General features: G+C 49.1%; 1 protein-coding gene across 2 annotated transcripts in view; it reads left to right on the top strand.

The window, feature by feature from the left end:
- Nucleotides 1-1,799: 1,799 nt before the first annotated feature.
- The window catches only part of PH4alphaEFB (prolyl 4-hydroxylase subunit alpha-1), an 88,326-nt gene continuing 76,004 nt past the window's right edge, over nt 1,800-14,121 (top strand). The window contains exon 1 of one of the 2 annotated variants that reach the window (XM_019845681.2): nt 1,800-2,071. The gene's annotated coding sequence lies outside the window, so the exon portion shown is untranslated. Of the gene's footprint in view, nt 2,076-14,121 lie in introns of both variants that reach the window. The other variant, XM_019845683.2, reaches the window with a different exon arrangement.

Genomic DNA, 14,121 nt, shown 5'->3' on the forward strand with positions numbered 1-14,121 from the left:
TAGCATGCGGAAAGGAAGGACCGAGGGAGGACAAAAAGGAGTGACGCACGCGATTTCGGGCGGGAGAGCGACAGAGAGAGAGAGAGAGAGAGAGAGAGAGAGAGAGAGAGAGAGAGGGAGAGAGAGAGGGAGAGAGAGAGAGAGAGAGAGAGAGAGAGAGAGAGAGAGAGAGAGAGAGAGAGAGAGAGAGAGAGAGAGAGAGAGAGCAAACCGGAGCGTTAACATAAGTAAAGAGAACCGGCCGACGTATGCGAGAAAGCAGACGCGTGTTCGGGCGAGAGTGGCACGTGTGTACAGGGTGGTCCACGCTCCGCTACGGCAACCGGTCGTTTACCTCCAATTTTGGGCCACCGTATAAGGCGATGGGTCCCCCTCTCTCTCTCTCTCTCTCTCTCTCTCTCTCTGTCCTTCCATCGCTCGCTTCCTCTCGATCTCTGGGGTCGTCTCAGTCGCAGAGTATCTCGCACTCTCCTCCTTTGAGACGAGGTAGGTGTAAATTCTCGCTGCCAAGGGGAGAGAAAGGAAATTGCGAGGAGAGAGCGCAGAAATTGCAAACCGCGAGTGATTTCTCGTATGCGTAACGCGCGGCAGTTTGTACTGATAACACAATGCGCACGGCAAAACTGGTACCTTCGGCACGCGCGCGCGCGCGCGCTATATATTTAACATTTTATGAAAATGTCGTTCGCGCGCGACGTCGCCTTCGTAATTACTTGATTATTTTCCATTGTATGCGCGCGCTGAAAATATCCGTCGGCTGAGCGCACTCGGCACGCAAGTGGCTCGTATTTACGAACGAATATACACGAGTGTCATACAATTGGAAACACATGGGCCGGTAATGTAAATCGGGGCGCGAAGTACACGGCTAACCCGAATTATAATACAGTCCAGTTCGTCGAATGTTTTTCTCCAACTGTCTCTTATTTCGCAATTTTTTCTTTTTCAAGATGCATCGCCGGGAACCCCGGACGTGCGCGTCGTGCGCACGTGAAACGCGGGGCGAGACGAGTAATCTGAAAAAATGGTCTCACGGCAGCGAGGAGGAAAGTGAAAAACGACGCGCTATAATTAATACGCTCCATATTTCCTATTGCTCCCGCCACCCTCAATTATCGGCATATCCATTCTGTCAGTGTCGAAGTTGTGTTAGTAGTTAATGAAAGCGAACGAGAGTTGGATATCGCGCGCGCGAGAGAAAGAGAGAGAGAGAGAGAGAGGGAGAGGGAGAGAGAGAGAGAGAGAGGGGGAGAGAGCGCGCGCGGGCGATTCCCTCGCCGACGCCGGACGGTGGGAGGAAGGAGGAGGGGGGCAGTGAAGGTGAGAGCGCGGGTGTAGATGCTCCGCGACATTGCGTGGGTGGGTGGGTGGGTGGCGGGGAGCGGCGGGGCGAGAGCGCGGGAGAGCCGGCGCTTTGTGGAGGGGGAGCAAAGAAAGCCGACAGGGGGGAGGCTGCGCGCGGCAAGGCAACACACACCGGCCGCAGCATCCGTCCCGAGTCAGTCGACTGGCGGATTCCGTTGTGGTGCGTGAGTCGCTCTTCAGTTCGCGAAGGTCGTGGCACACACACTCTCTCTCTCTCGAGTCACCGGCGAGCGCGCGTCGCGTCACTTTAATTGATTAGCCGATCCCTCGTGCCGGCCGGCCGGCCGGTGAAAAAAGAGCAGAGCTCGCCCGGCTCGTCCGACGATCGGACACTTCTCGACTCCTTGGAGAAGCGGAGCGCGATCAGCAGCGGCTCTTTAGAGAGACACTCGATCGACAGCGGCGAGAAACCGGTCGCGGGCCGCGTGACTCTCGGCTGACGTGCCGCCGCGCGGTTGGTCGGTGGTGAACTGTTGTTGTGCTTTTCGTACGTACGATTTTCGATTGTTTGGTGATACCGGAAAGGCGATACCCGAACGTGTGCTATCCCGCCGTTGGGCAGATTGCCGAAATCCCGTCCGCGCTGAAGCACCGCTGACTTCCACAGAGAGAGAGAGAGAGAGAGAGAGAGAGGGAGGGAGAGGGAGAGAGAGAGAGAGAGAGGGGGGAAAGAGATACTCCCGGGACGAACGGATCTCTCACTGGAGTGAGTATGTATTTTTCTCGAGACTGTACACATGGAACGCGTGCCTAATGTGACAGGGGAGAGGCGTGAATGAGCGTTATAACGCCGGCTGACGCGAGACGTCACTTCGCGCCTCGAAATAGACCGGCGACTGCGACGGCTTGATACTCCCGGATGAAAGAGAGAGAGAGAGAGAGAGAGAGAGAGAGAGAGGGAGCGGGAGAGTACACCGAAGTTTCGAGCCGCGTCATATTCTGAGGAAATGCACGCGGACGACGTCGCATTTAATGCCGCCAATGGTGTCACCGCTAATTAGTAACGCCATATTCAACGGGACCGGGCGCGCGTTGCTGATTATCAGTAATGTAAAACAAACATCGCGCCAAGTAGGCGGCGCGCGCTGTTGCTAGCATCATAATTAATATTGTAAATTTCGTTATGAAATGCGGCAATTCCCCTAACAACATATTCACACACGACTCTCAAACGATAGGAAAATGCAAATTAGTCGTCACAGTGAGCGAATATTACCGCGAAATATATCGCGAGTCAGTCGCGCGCGCATATTTTTGCACCGCAACATGCCTGAATATCGCGATAATTTTGATCTATCACTCAGAGAGTCGCCGGTATTGCAGCGTTCGAGGAACGTCCGTGTGAAAAAAATGGAAAGAACGAAAAGAGCCAGCGACGACTCACGTTTACGATGGGTCTCTTGATAGAGATCGACGACAACGGACGAAGAAAAGACTCAGAGCGGAGACTCTCGGCGCGCGGAGAAGATTTATCGGCGGGACGAGATCTAGAAACCGCGATTCCGGTTAACGAGTTCAAACGACGAATCGGTCGTCGTCGCCACGGCGAAATGACGTAATGCCGTATTATCATCGTAGGCCGTGCGGGATGGCCTCAAAACCCGTTCTTCTCTTCCTCTCTCTTCTCTCTTTCTCCCTCTCTCTCTCTCTCTCTCTCTCTCTCTCTCTCTCTCTCTCTCTGTCCCTCTCTTTTCCGCAGATCAACGGCGGCGACGGTGGACGACCGGTGGTTTCCCCTTTGCCCCGTGACACCGTTTATCTTTCTATGCTTCACGCACACGCCCGACAATGCAGCCCGTCGTCGAGGCAACACGTTTCGATCGTTTTGTCGTTTCACCCCCGAAATCGCCAGACTTTCGCTCGGCTGAATCGTCGTGAGGGGACTGTCTGAGCGACTCCGTGAAATACGCGGAAAAAAGTCGCCGGTTCGTCGAGCGATTTTATTTTAACGACGTACGAGCGATACATCGATCAATTCACTCGTATCTTTCCCTCTTTTCCTTCTTTTTTATTTTTTCAAACGTAATCAGAGCGAAGAGAGCACCATAATTGACGGAATTTTCACGATTATTACATTATTCGATATATCTGTGTCGTGCTGTAGCCGTGCGTGAGAACTTTAGACCGTTAAATTACCGATTTTGCAGAATGCATTGCAAAATGCCCTTTCGATATCATTTGTTTAAAATTAATCTCAAATATTCACGATGCGATGAATTTATTTCGAGATATTCTTTATGTATGTATGCGTGTGTCTGCGAGTATCGAAATACATAACCAGAGCACGCTTGAAATTCATTCATAATGACCGTTTACATTCACGGATGACGTAAATCGATTAAACGGAACTCGCGGGAAACAAACGTCGTGCGTTTTATCGCAGGTTGAGTGCGATGATAATGTCTTCTCATTTTTGCGAGCGTTCTCTCTCTCCGATCACGCGCTGCTTCTTATTTCAGTATGTTCTCGCGAAACGAAGGGCATCTTTCGAGATCCGGAATGCTCGAACGTTTCTGCACCCGTAAAATATAACGCCCGACTGGTGAGTTTAATCACGATTATAATAATGCCGCGACGATCGACATAATGTTGCCTCGTCATGTTGTAACACAGCACGTGGCGCGTTGCACATCGCGTGCGATAATACTAGCCGCGAAATTGCCGCGCGACTTGACCAGAGAGACTCGACCTTGAACGAAAATTGCTTGTGTATTAAGTCACACACGCGTTACACATGCAGCAACATCTCGGCGTAATCCCGCGAGAGAGAGAGAGAGAGAGAGAGAGAGAGAGAGAGAGAGAGAGAGAGAGAGAGAGAGAGAGAGAGAGAGAGAGAGAGAGAGAGAGATAATTATATCAGTTCCGTAGAATAATCACATCAGCGTTATTCTCGAAGTCCGGCTCGTCGGTACTCAATTCGAATCGTAAAGCGATAAATCCTGTCCGACGTCACGCACCTCTCTCGCTCCTCTCATTATTCTCATTACTTTCCTCACGCCCCACTTAAATTACTCGCGTACCTATAAATACGTGGCTCTATAAATAAATTACTCCTTTCATATCTCGGTCATCGAACTCCCGATAAAATGTAATTACGTCGAATGCGCAGTAGTACGTGTGCCCCATAAACGAGACGGTTTTTGCGAAATGAGACGAAGTCTCATTCAGTCTTTGCGGTCGTTTATAATTATACTTTCATCAGATGATATATATATTATCATCTTTAAAAATATCCTTTCTTGTTTGACCTGGAAATTTGTACGGTAATGTGCTCTCGCGCAAATTTCATGCGATATTACTCCGCTGAAAAATAATCGCCGCTCGTTTCGTCATTCTACAGAAGAATAATTCCTCCTCTCTGGTTTTTATTCGCGAAAATATTAATCTGTGTTCTTTCAACGATATCCAATTTGGTTGGAATATCGGAATAAAACTTGAGATCTTTTTGCTCGATCGAAGCATATTGCTAGTGCGATGTCTAATATGCCGGAATATATTTAACCTGCAAAAACTTCGGTTCATAGCTTCATCTTATTTAGAAGTTTGAAAGTCGTCGTTCCCTCTCTCTCTCTCTCTCTCTCTCTCTCTCTCTTTCTTCTTCGTTAAATAAACTCGCTCTTTTGCCTTCAAATTACGGTATCATCAAATTGATACCAACGAAGTTTCGGTGATACAGATAAAAAAGTGACGCTTCAGTCCGACACAACTTTTTGAATTTTGTTGTCCGCAGATCAGCTTTATTCCCGCGCAACACTTCATAAAAAATTTTTTAAAACTTTGTGCGGACGTTAAAAAAATTGTTACAGCGGTATAAAACGACGAAAGAGGTGATAGGACTTTCGGTGTTTATAACTCTGTCGTTTTTGGCGCAACGGGAAAATGTCACTCGTCGTAAAATGTCCCAGTTGTAAAAATAACTGAAACAATCAATTTGTAGGGAGTAGTTTGACGTGTAGTGCAGACTGTGCGCTGTCATCGGCCGTTGTATCGTCCCGAGATGGATGTGCGAGAATAAAGAACTTTGCTTTATCGCGACCCTCCCTTCCCAGCGCGAAGCGTGTATCAAACGTATACACACACACACGTTGCGCCAGAATCGCCCGATCTTAATTTTATTCGCGGATTCCCATCGAGTCGAGCGGGAGGGAGGGGGCGGGGGCATCTTTTATTTGTTACGGCACTTTTTATCTCGCGTTACCGTCCGCACCCGTGAGAAATATCGGTACCGGTATATCCACTCTCCGCTAATTCTCCACTACATTCCGTATCACGATTTGTCACTTGCGTTTTGCTCCTTTTTATTTCCTCTTTTTCTTATTTTTGGTTTTTTGCGCAATTTACCATGCAGCGTTTCCTCGCGGTGCGAGGCTCGCGCGCGCGCGGCTAATGTATTCAAGAATTTCCGGCGGCAAGACTTCCCGCGAAGGGGGTGAACGCCTGCTTGGGGGCTCGCAACGGCGCGCGCGGCTGGCGAATTATTTCGGCGGTGCGGGCAATTCGCCGGAAATTGCATTTAAAATTTCGTAATACGCGAAAAGTCGTTCGACGCAGTTAGGGTCATTCTCTTTTATCCTTAACTCGACGATACGAACGGAACGAGCCACTGAACTCTCTCGGCGGCGCGCTCTCGAGCCCCTTGTTCCTCGTCGGGACCTTGCTTACCGTTTGCCATTTTATTTCTTTTTCTCCTCCTCACGTCACCCCTCCCCTCTCCGTTTCTTCCGTCGCCTTTCTTCCGACCCACGCGAGTGGAGCCCCACGTTTGCAGCACGTGTCGCTCCTCGTTGCTTCCATTCCCTCGCGTTCGTTACATGTCGTCGGGTGTGCGTCCGTGAATTTTACGAAACATTAAAGAAGGAGCATATCCGCGCAGCGATACAGTGTAACTGTATTCCGTTTGCATCGTTGCGTCTTTAGCATGTTGCTTTTCTTGCGCTCGTAGAGCTTTCGCGGCGGCACGTTGCCCTCTTTTATCTTATAATCGCGGGATGTAAAGTTCCTCTTACTCGCCAATGCGATACGTGTTGTCTCTGTAGAATCGCGACCAAGTCGGCGACACCTTTTGTGCGGTCCAAATTTGCTGATATGCACATATAACGAAATTATAAACAATGATTTGTTCATAGGAATATCTCATAAATTTTGCGAAAGATTTTTTCAGTTTAGTTTCTTCTTACGCAGCAACACAGACTGAACTGTGAAATAATTTTTGAAGAAGGACTCACGACGAAAATAGCGAAATTTCGTTTCTAGGAATTTTCGCGACTTTACATAATCCACACACGTGTGCGTGGATCGATTGTAAGTAAAACGATCAAATTTCCTGTTAGGGGCTAATTTCGCCCCATGAAATCGTTTCTTCGTGACAAACAGCTTGCACGCGTTTCCCTCGGAAGCGGGGTTGCTGCATGACACGCACGGTATGTTACTCTTTCAGTAACCATTGTAATGAACTCGTAATGAATTCGTAATAAACTCTCGTTTAATCTCTATCGTTTGTGAAGCCGAAAAATGGGTCGTTTTCCTGTCATTCGAACGTATTCTCTTTTCTCTTTCAATTGTTCAGATGTTATCGAGGCACAATATCGCTAAATCGTTTTTTTTTTTTTTTCTTTTCAAATTTTACATTGCTATTTCAGTAGTTCTATTTTCGTGCGAAGACAATGAGATGCTTGTTGTTAACAGGCAGGGATCAAAAATATTCATTGTGGGGGAGCGACGGAATCAACGGAGGATACTGAGTAGACGAATATAATACCCGAATATTATAGGGGCGCGTATTCGCACAGATTCGCACACAGATGCTCGGTGTCAAAATTCGTTTCGTTGAAGTTTCGTTCGACGTTCCATTCTCGCGAACACCCGTACGCGTGTGCCGAGCTTTAAAACGTGCCACAGCAGCGGGCTTTTACGATGAGAAATTTTAAGTACGCCATCATTGTGCCGCTCGTTCGTAAATAATAGTTCCCGCTGGGTTCCGCGATTCGATCTAGGCTGACTGCGTTTGTGTTCGAACTATGTCAAAAAAATTTGTTCCCGTCCCTTCTCTCGACTGACTATGTCGACGATATATAAAAAAAAAAGATATGTAGCCGAATGAACGGCGGGATTGGGACAAATCGCGCAGTCCAAGCGAAAAATTAGCCGAAAACGCGTTATACTCCCTTTTTTTTTACTTTTTTTTTTTATTTTTTTTCCCCGCTGCGGTTTCGTTGTATTCAACGTCCGGCAATATGTGTAAATTTCTGTACAATTTCGCCTCCCTGTCGCGTCAGCGCGAAATGTTATTTGACGCGGACAAACCTTTCGATATGTTCAACCAATTACTCCTTTTCACGTGGCTTTTTGTTTCAAACGTGTATTTCTTCCTTGTTCCTCCCTCTCTTCTTTGCTTCTTTCTTTTTTTGTGTTATTTTCAAGCATGCCGCGAAACTGTATTAACACTGACTGATACAGAGGTGAGATCGAGTCACTCTATTCCGACGGCGAATCCGACCGCGTGATATAATCCGACGCGCGTAGATAAGAACGGCTGATTTGCGAGATGGTGACGAATGCATCGTGAATTTTGTAACGCTGTAAGCGACGCAGCGCGTCTTTGGAATTTTTAGCAGCTAATGTTTCGCGGAACGTAAGAGATATTGGACATCCCGTATATCTTATGCGAACGCGGGGGGTGAGTTAACGTAACTGGCACGGCCATATTTCGCCCGTTGAACGTTGAACAAAGTGCGCCTCGCGCGCTCGTTCATCCGCACGCTTCGATTTCACTTTTTCATCCCTTTCGCGGCCGTTTGACTTGCAACTTCTGCTCCGCATTTAAAACGGAAATTAAGCGGCGTCCACCGATAAGTGTTGCGCCCGCTTGTCTTTCTCGCTACTCTCGTCTTCCCTCGTACTTTGCGCACGTCTCGGTTCCCTCTCTCTCTCTCTCTCTTTCTCTCTCTCTCTCTCTCTCTCTCTCTCTCTCTCTCTCTCTCTCTCTCTTTCTCTCTGTCTCTCTTTCTCTCTGTCTCTCTCTCTCTTTCTCTCTCTGTCTCTCTTTCTCTCTGTCTCTCTCTCTTTCTCCCTTTTTCTCCCTTCTCTTTTTCGCTCACTCTATTGCACGAAACACAATTTAACTCCGTCTACTGGCGAAAACGCGAAAATCTTTGCGAAACGTAGCGTCGCGAATATTAACCAGTTTGCGAAGTGAATCGAACTTGCGCCCGAGAGGGCGGAAAGTGTAACACGTGCGAAAGATTGGAGGAATAACGCCGGAGACTGACTGATCGAGCCGCGTTTAGCCCGCAAATCAATTCCACGGGGGAGCGGACAATTTTGACCCTCCGTCCGCGATAAGAGGCGAAATTTATTCGCTCCAAGAATCTTAATCTCCCGTAGCTAATTTCCGAGACTTTGCTTAAAGCAGCGATCTTGCGTTACCTCGCGGTTCATTCTGGATCTTGGAACCTGCGGAGATGACCCACTTGCGCGCGGAGGACCGAAGATGATCTCACGCTAAAGCGAATAGGTGTTTCGCTCGTGAGCGTTAATGCGGTCGTTGAAGAAAATATCGGCGGTAACCAAGGCGAATTTATAGCTCGCGAGAATGTCTAAACGCCTCGACTCCGTCGAAAGGTCGCGCAGCGCGCGAGGTCCCTGGCCCTTTCTCTATTTTCAGCTATTCGCGTTTCCAATATCGCGCTGTATTCGCGGCGAGTTTCAAAGGTATATGCTACTGGGAGACGACAAGGGTTCTAACGGGGACGGACGGGCGACGGCGACGACAAGGTGCATCACGTTGCGCTCGGGGCCAAAGTCCAATGTGCGCTCTGCACATTACGCTTATCGGAAGACCGTGTAGCGTGACTTGAGACTTTGGGAATATGGGGCCACCGCGAAAGCAATAACGCACCGTCATGGAAACGGCTCGCTACTGTCAGTCGCATGCACGTAGTTCGCGTGTGCATTCGGTGGACGCGTACTTGAAGACGTACACACACATTCACACACACATACACACACACACACACACACACACGCATACACGTACACGTACACATATAGATAAAATTTCCACGCAAATTTCCACATATCGATATAAGCGCGTGTCGTTTTGATGTACGCGTCGCGAGAAATATACGATACTTCCGTCGACACGATTCGCATTTGTACGCAAATAGATGCGCTACGTCGCGTTTATTCGCTACGAGTAAAAATTGAGGATTCCGAATGGCGGCTGACTACATCGAGTTGCACTTTTGCGCGAGCAGTCCCGGTGAAATGGAGAATGAAAGGTGGAGAGAGAGAGAGAGAGAGAGAGAGAGAGAGAGAGAGAGAGAGAGAGAGAGGGAGCGAATGCGAATGAGTCCGTTTATTACGGTTTTTACCGTGTAATTTCCTGCCGTAAAGATTCTCGAAAAGTTACCCCAGCGCCCAGACAGCCCCGTAAAGTTCACGATAAAAATATCGAGGAAAATCGATCTGATCTCTGCGAGACATCACGCGAAAATTGTCTGCGAGAACTGTTGAATCCGTAATCATCCGGGCGGTGTATACATCGAGGTGCCCTCGATGGTGTAAACAGCTCTCAGGTGTTCTATCCGCTCTCAAAGTTTCTCCCTTTTTTTACCGGGAGGGAAAAACCCTCCCTCTCGTTCCCGACATTTAATTGATGTACTACGCGCTCGTGTAAGTAGAACCGCGATTGTTTTTGCCAATGTTCGTTCGTGTGGTTAAACACGATCTTCCCGATGCTGCATTCCCGGGGTCGACTTGAGCCGCCCTTTCAGAGCGCTCATGCTCGCGTATGCAGGAGCGTATAAACGCGTGCGTTGCTGCACAAAGACCGAGTGACTAGACCAGACTAGACCAGACTAGACGAGACGAGACGAGACGAGACGAGACGAGACGAGACGAGACGAGACGAGACAAGACTAGACAAGACAAGACAAGAGGAGACGAGACGAGATGACACGAGACGAGACGTAGACACGCGGCGAACTCTCGTCGGACGTAGTTTGAAACGTGGCACTCGCTGCGTCTCTTCCGATGGAATTCCCAGCATCCTCAATGTTCTGACTCGTTGCAAGAGCCCTCCAAAGAGGGACTCGTGCGTGTGCACTCTCGCGCTCGCGCACACGCGGACGCGTATCGAGCTAAAGCAGAATGTTTCCAGCCAACCTACTCGACGAGAGGAATTTGATCCTGCTGCAAACGCTCGAAATCGCGGCGCACGTATACTCCGAGAGAGAGAGAGAGAGAGAGAGAGAGAGAGAGAGAGAGTGCGTTAGCTCTTAGCTCCGTCGAACTTTAATCTTTCCACCCCCTTTCCTCCTCCATCGTTCCTTCCCGGTTCTGGGTGGTCCGTGTATCCTTCTGCTTTTAATATTTAAACGCTCGCGCGTATACCGAAGGGACACCATCTCGCGCGGCTCGCGCCGGATGATGCGCGCCGCGAGAGAAAATTAAGAGGCAGCGAGGGAAAATTAAGCGGAAGCGCGTCGGACATATGTCGACGCGTGCGCACCGATCCAGACGAAATAACCTGTTAATTTTAGCCGCGCACGCCGAAAGTTTGGAAGCAGGGAGAAAAATTCGGCAGGATCGCCGCGCGCAATCGCGCGAAAACAAGCGGGCTTTTCTTCTCCACTTCCCTTCGACACTTCCCCCCATCGCTCGGCACTGCCTAGAGCGAAAAGAGCAAATATCGTTGCAAAATCGCATGTAAAGAGAGAGGCGGAGAGGGAAGGATTCTTCGTTCGAATTTTCGAGTCATCCTCTGCGAGCGTTGCATCCGGCCGCCGATTGCACCGCGCGGCGCGCCGGCGCCGGCGCCGCTTCTGATCGCGCGGCTATTACGGCGCGCGCACTTTCGGCGAAATTAGGGTCGTTCAGCTCAGCAATTCCTACCGCGCCGAATGTACATCTATCGGCTAGCTCGCGCTCGAAATTGTGCCGCTAAAGGGCAGAAAGGACTGCGTGCGCGCTTATAACTGTCTGCCGGCGGATTATCGACGCGATATCTCGCGGTTTGCCTCTGCCCGTCTGCCCGCTCGTCGGTTCACCACCCGACTCGCCACCCACCCGCACCGAATGCAAACGCGTATCGTTAGCATCATCGCGAGTAGCGGCGGAAGCTCGGTGAGAGAGAGAGAGAGAGAGAGAGAGGGGGGAGAGGGAGAAAGAGGGGGGAGGGAGGAAGCGAGAATATCGACTGGATATTTATCGCCGGTCACGTTTCGCACAACGCTTTCATGTTACGAGCTTCAGCTACGCTGTGTTTCGGACGCCGCTCGTCTTGTTATTGCCGCCGCCGCTACCGTTGCGGCTGGAAGCCCGACGGGTAATTCATCATACCACACGGCGGCTACGGACGCTTCATCAACGATGATGCGCGAAATTTCGCGGTCGAGAGTGCCGAAAATGTTCGCAGGCTGATTTAAAATGTCGCCGCGGGACGTTACCCTTCGCGCCCTGGTCGTCCATGATGCTCGGTGATGCAAAAGTCACGTGTGTGCAGAAAGAACCGTCGGAATTTCGTTCTCTCTCTCTCTCTCTCTCTCTCTCTCTTTCTCTCTCTCTCTCTCTCTTTCTCTCTCGTTTCTCTTTCACCCCTATTCTTCTTTCTTCTCTGCTGAAATATTAGGGGTACCGGAAAGTCCTTTCGTATTTTAAAGCTTTCAATAGTACAGGTGCTTAATTTTGATCTAAAATTGATTTAATATTCCAGAACAACATTTCTTTATTGTGTATATCAACTTTCATTAAGATCGAATTTACTTTTGGAGAATGGTTTGGAAAAGGGTTTGAACCAAGTGAAAAACACGGAAAAACGAAAAGACTTTCCGGCACCCTTAATATTATTTTATATTTTTGATGTTAATTTGTCGATGCTTTCTTCTCGTGGACGTTAAGACCGGCGATCTTTGAATCTTTCCAAGCAGATTCTCGTGTTTCCTATTTTCGCAAGAACAAAGTCGCGACGCATGTTGTGGCGTGCGGGATAATGATTGGAAGAGGTTGTGGAAGAGGTGGGGTAAATCGAGAACGCGTTTGGTCATTGAAGCGGTAAGCGAGATAGAAAAATGTCGTCGAGTGTCGTAATTGTATCACGTGTCAGATATATCGCGTTTCTTCCGTGCAAAATCGAAGGTGTCCCTCCGACAGCGTATTCAAGTTCCTGAATTCTCCGTCCCTTAAAGGTTAACGAACGGTAACAGCGATCAGAGTTCGAAACTGACGTGGCGGAACCTGCTTTGGAACGGTTTGAATCGAAAGCCGCACTGGAGTTTCACCTCGGCTTCAATGCCGCTATCCTTTATCGGACCTAAATCGAAATTACTAAGCCACTGCGAAATTGTACTGACGGGCTTTTCAGGTGCGATGTAAAATCTGCACGACGAGCGCGCGGTACGTACCTACATACGTAGAGAGAGGAAGAGAGAGAAAGAAGGAGAGAGAGAGAGAGAGAGAGAGAGAGAGAGAGAGAGAAAGAGAGAGAAAGTAGGAGCGTACAGGGGATGTAGGAGAATAAATTTACACGCGTGTGGGAGAAGAAGCGATGTCGTTGTGTGCGACTGGAAAATGGTAGGAGAGAGGAACGTTTTACGCGTACGGAGAGATACAAGACATATATTCCCGTCCTTTCCGCTCCCCGAGTCGCAGAATTACACGGTTTGACCCCGTTCCAATTCATACAGAATCTAATTCCCGGCGGAACTTAATGTATTAGTGTACGTCAGATAATAAACGCAAATGTTATTCCGCGCTTAATCTCGTGCGAGTCTACCGCCTCTGACGAAACGTTGAATCGAATTCCGGGCTGCTGCGATGTGTTTAATCTTTGAAGACTCGTCGGTGAAGCACGACAATTAAATCGTGGCAGCGGAGGTGAAATAAACGTTCTGAGGAAGTAACGCCTCGTTTGCATTCGTTCCTTGCCAAACTTTCCGCGTGTCCTTTGAATTTCCATGCGCGCGCGTTTCGAGTGGCCGTGTAGAAACGATGAGTTTTTCCCACACACACACACACACACGCACGCACGCACGCACGTCACACATACATCGAATGCAATTATTATTTTATGTCACGTGACACATCGCGTCGGATGATCGAGCTAGCTGTGAAGAGCGAATAGGGGAGAGAGAGAGAGAGAGAGAGAGAGAGAGAGAGGCCGAACCCACGCGTAAAATTAACGAAACTTGGTCCTTCTTTCTCTTATTTTTCCTCTCGTGCAAATTATCGGGTCGCGCGCGCGCGTCCTTGTTTAATCCCGCTTTCGCATTCGCAGCGACGAGCCCGCCCTCCTTTTTTTCAGATCGTACATCAGAGGTGGCGTATCCTTTTTTCTGCATTTGCCAGCGTCAGGTACACACATGTACTCGCTAGCCCATTGAATATGCAATGAGTATGTGCTCGGGAATCCCGCGTTTCCCCTCCTTCTTTTTTTACTCGCAGCGTTTCATCTCTCCCCACGTGCCCCTCTTTTTCTTTCTCTACCGCTCTTGCTACCCCCTTTTCCTTTAGAAGCTCTCTCGGACCTCGGCAGACTTTTCAAACGAAGATGCAACGAAGATTACGATGGCCCTTACGTATGGCGGGCGGCGTAGAAGGGGAAGGGTGAAATTCGCAAAATGCCTTTGATATTTCTCGGCGGTGATTGGAGAGAACTCTAATCTTCCCTCCCTCCCTCTCTCTCGCCTCCGTTAAATTAGAAAAAAATAACAAAAATATTAGAAAAAATCACATCGCATATTACGCAGCGAAGCGAGG

Source organism: Harpegnathos saltator, unplaced genomic scaffold, assembly GCF_003227715.2.
Source record: "Harpegnathos saltator strain DR-91 unplaced genomic scaffold, Hsal_v8.6 scaffold285, whole genome shotgun sequence".
NCBI classification, from domain to species: domain Eukaryota; kingdom Metazoa; phylum Arthropoda; class Insecta; order Hymenoptera; family Formicidae; genus Harpegnathos; species Harpegnathos saltator.